Source organism: Hippopotamus amphibius, chromosome 1, assembly GCF_030028045.1.
Source record: "Hippopotamus amphibius kiboko isolate mHipAmp2 chromosome 1, mHipAmp2.hap2, whole genome shotgun sequence".
Taxonomy (NCBI): Eukaryota; Metazoa; Chordata; class Mammalia; order Artiodactyla; family Hippopotamidae; genus Hippopotamus; species Hippopotamus amphibius.
Window position 1 is genome coordinate 22,289,390 of NC_080186.1, and position 4,388 is coordinate 22,293,777.

The 4,388-nt window shown below is 43.2% G+C and overlaps 1 non-coding gene across 1 annotated transcript; it reads left to right on the top strand.

Moving 5' to 3' along the window:
• Positions 1-3,165: 3,165 nt before the first annotated feature.
• Positions 3,166-3,299, top strand: LOC130843399 (U11 spliceosomal RNA). Its single transcript, XR_009050938.1, has one exon. It is a non-coding gene; the product is annotated as a U11 spliceosomal RNA (small nuclear RNA).
• The last annotated feature ends 1,089 nt before the right edge of the window (positions 3,300-4,388 follow it).

Here is a 4,388-nt window from a genome sequence, read left to right on the forward strand (position 1 = left end):
CTCCAACCCGGAAACGCGCGGCTCTTCCGGCCGGCGGGCGCGCGCCTGGCTTGCGCAGGCGCAGACTGGCCTCCAACACGCGGTAGCGATTCTGTGCTGTCGCCCGGCGTTGGCGGTTGGGCTTTTTCCTACCTGTGGGTGACTGAGTGTGTGAGCTGCCTCTGCGTCTTCTAGCCTGTTGTTTATATTGCTAACGTGACCGGTAATTGACGCCCTCGGACGGCTTAGAGGTCGCCATTTTTGGTTGGTGTCTTTCTCGTGTTATGAGGACGGTGATACCTCCTGGGACCAACACTGCATAGATATCCTATAGAACCCCAACAGGAAAAACCTGGGGACAAGAGAGACCGGTTGTGGCTGTGATTTGGCAGTCAATAATAACAGTTGCGCGCTTACTACCTGCCAGGAACCTTTCTAAATACCTTAGCTCCGATAAGTCAGTCATTTAATGATTTAAAGGAAACCTGTGCGAGGGACTTCCCTGATGGTGCAGTGGTTAAGACTCTGCGCTCTCACTGCAGGGGGCGCGGGTTCGATCTCTGGTCGGAGTATGAAGATCCCGCATGCCTCAGGGCGCGGTCAGGAAAAAAAATAAAGGAATAAAGGAAACTTGAGAGAGATTAAGCAAGTTCTAACGAAAAAGTGCAGAGTGTCAACTTGAACTCGACTTCTCACTCTGATCGTTACGCTGATGCATGCGGTTGTACACTGATGCATGCGGTTGTTTCATCTGCCAGATGCTTGGGGAGAACTGGTATTTACCCGATGCTGGGGTTGTAAACAAGACCCGATTCCACTGAGTGCCTTCTGGAGCCCCTGTCCCCGCACTGAGATGGACTAGAACCCACAGACATAAAGGATTGTACAAAGGGCTGTGACAGCTTAGAGTGCGCAGCAGTAACTGTCAGCAGGAAAAGCTGCCGCCTACCTGGATTGGTGCAGTAACTTGCTCTCCCTGTCTTTATATTCTGCCATCCTCATCCCACCAAATTCCCAGTCCACCCATAACCCTGCCACAGACCCAAATTCACAGATTCTAGGCCCCTTCAACATTAGGCTCCAAGCTGTCTTTCTAGTCTTATTTCTCTGCCCTGCTCTCTTCATGCTCCTAAAGGTCTGGCATAATATATTTTTGTTTTTCCAGTCCATTTTTTAAGACCCAGTTTACTTTTTTTTGCTTTTATTTTTAATTTTATTTTTTATGCAATTTTTAAAGGTTACACTACATTTACAGTTATTTCAAAATATTGGCTATATATTTCCCGTGTTGTATAATACATCCTTGTAGCCTATCTTTTACACCCAATAGTTTGTATGTTCCACTTCCCAACCACTAAATTGCCCCTCCCCCTCCCCCATAACCACTAGTTTATTCTCTAAATCTGTGAATCTGCTTCTTTCTTGTTATATTCACTAGTTTATTTTTTAGATTCCCGATATGTGATATTATACAGTATTTGCCTTTCTCTGACATTTCACTTGGCATAATATCCTCCAAGTTCATCCATGTTGCTGCAAATGGCAAAATTTCTTTCTTTTATATATAAATATAAGTATAAATATATATATATCTTTTTTATCCATTCATCTGTTGATGGACACAAGGTATGCTTCCATATCTTGGCAATTGTAAATAATGCTGCTATGAACATTGCGGGATGCATGTATCTTTTCAAATTCTTTTTTTTTTTTTTTTTCACAGATCTATACCTAGGAATGGAATTGCTTGGTTCTATAATAGTTCTATTTTTAGTTTTTTAGATACCTCCATACTGTTTTCCACAGTGGCTGCATCACTACAGGCGGGAGGCAAGATAAACACAAAACGGTTAATAGTAGTTTGGGAAAAGCATTCTCACATTTCTGTACTGAATCAATTTCTTTACAATTAGCACATCGTTTTTATATTAAAAATGAAGTATTCGTGAATGATTCCATGTTTATGCCTTCCTGGAAAAGGCAAAACTACAGGGCCAGAAAAGAGGTTGCCAAGATTGGAAATGGGGGCAGGGGTTGACTAGAAAAGGGGACAAAGAAACTTCTTGGGGTGATAGAAATGTTTTGATTGATTGTGGTAACATACATGTCTGTTCAAGTTTGTTAAAACTCACCTGTATGATTAAAAAAAAGGTGAATTTACTGTATATAAATTATACCTCAATAAACCTGACTTTAAGAAATGAAGTAGAGAAAATATAGAAAGCACGGACTATATTTTAAAAATAATTTTAATTGCACAAGTAATAAAATACACAATAACAAAATAATGTTCATGCTTTTTAAAAATTAGAACATTACAGGTAAATCTAAAGATTTGTGAGTCGCTGCCCTCATCCAGATTCCCTCCCTCTTTTCCAGCGGTAATCACTGATCTGTGTTAATAATACAAATATGTAGCCATAGAAAACAAAGCAGTGGGTTTTGTGTGCACACGTATGCTCTTTATTACGTTAATGGTATCATGCGGTACCCTATTCAACACATTTTTCATTAAATTTTTTTATATCTGTTGATAAAGCGCAGTATTATTACGTTAATGGTATCATGCCGTACCTTATTCTGCAACTTTTATCAGTCAATGTTTTTTGATGTCTAATGCACTCCTTGGAAGTGCAACAGGTGGCACTCCACTTATAAACCCACCACATCTGCTCTTCAGTTGTGTAGGTGAAGATTAAGTAGCTCCCAGTTTTTTACTCTTACAGTGACCCGGTGCCTCCAGTGCTCGCATGCGGGAGCCGCTTCAGGGTGGACTGCTCGGAGTGGCACAAATCTGTGCATTTTCAAAGGATTTGTGTCTTCCCTGGATAGGTGCCCTTAGCTGCGGGGAAGCAGCTCTCGCAGCGCCCCAGACCCGCTGTGGAGCTTCTCGACCCTCTCACAAAGCCCTCTTCCCCGCCTCTCCCTCTGCACCCGCCGGCACTTCCCAGCAAGCACTGCGCATATTTGCATACAACTCAAGTGGGTCCCTTTACTTTTAAATAAAAATTCAAAGACAAATGATAGCGTCTGCTTATGCAGACGTCTCTCCAGCGCAGAAGATCTTGCAGTTACACTCTCAACTTCTGGGAACTCTGAATAGAAAATTGTATAGACTTTGTTTTCACCTTTATTAAAAGAGGGCTCTGCCGACACTGCCACTCTGTTTTTTGCAGCAAGCCGGATAAAAAGGGCTTCTGTCGTGAGTGGCACACGTAGGGCAGCTCGTTTGTTCTTCGTGCGGAATCGACATCAAGAGATTTCGGAAGCATAATTTTTAGAAACCTGGGCAGCTGGTGATCGTTGGTCCCGGCGCCCCCACATCCTTAGTTAAACAAAAAAATATTGATAGTTTTCTGTGGTGTGGGTAGTGTTTTATATATGCCGTTGGAGCTCTGTTGCGCTGATGTTCATCTATACTTAAAAAGGGAGTTTAGGATTCTCGAGTTCCGTGATAGAATGCTTTTACGATGAGCTTTGGTAACGTTCGATTTTTGAGGCGCTTGAGCTGTCTTATAACAGCTGCGTGAATGTCGAGAGTGCGTACCTGGCAAAGTAGTTGTTTTTTTCTCTGTCGAAGCAGGAAGAGCTGGCAGTTTTCCGCTTTTGTAGGTTAGGAAATTGAAACACAAGCAGAGTGAATGATATTTTTACCGAGGGGAATACTGTGTTATACAGCTGTAAAGAGTATCCGTACTCCTCCCGCTTGTATGCCTGCCAGGGTGATGGACTCATAATACGAAACTGAATTTGTGCAAATTTCTCTTCCTTTACCAGATATACGTATCACTTTCTAAAGTTGCGTTAATGTTCTTTCTATAGCTTTTGTCCTTTAAAAAACGTAGAGGCAATACTTTATAACACCAGTTAAAGAGCACGTTTTTGCTGCTCATAGCAACAACTTTTCTGGAGAGCAATTCGGCAAGAAACATAAAAATCTAAAACCATCAAAAAAAAGTTCATCCCCTAAGAGTGCATCCTCATATGTAAAATTATGTTTAAGAGGAGATTTAGGGAATTCCCTGGCGGTCCAGGGGTTAGGACGTCGCCGCGCTGCCACTGCAGGGGGCGCAAGTTCCATCCCTAGTCGGGGATCTAAGATCCTGCACTGTGGCGGGGTGCGGCCAAAAAAAGAAGAAAAAGGAAGATTAAGCTACAAGGAGTTATAAATTCTTTTTTTGGCTGCGTTAGGTCTTTGTTGCTGCCCGCGGGTTTTCTCTAGTTGCAGGGAGTGGGGGGCTTCTCATTGCGGTGGCTTCTCTTGTTGCAGAGCACGGGTTCTAGGCACGTGGGCTTCAGAAGTTGTGGCATGCGGGCTTAGTAGCTGCGGCACACGGGCTTAGCTGCTCTGTTGCATGTGGGATCTTCTTGGACCAGGGCTTGAACCCATGTCCCCTGCATTGGCAGGC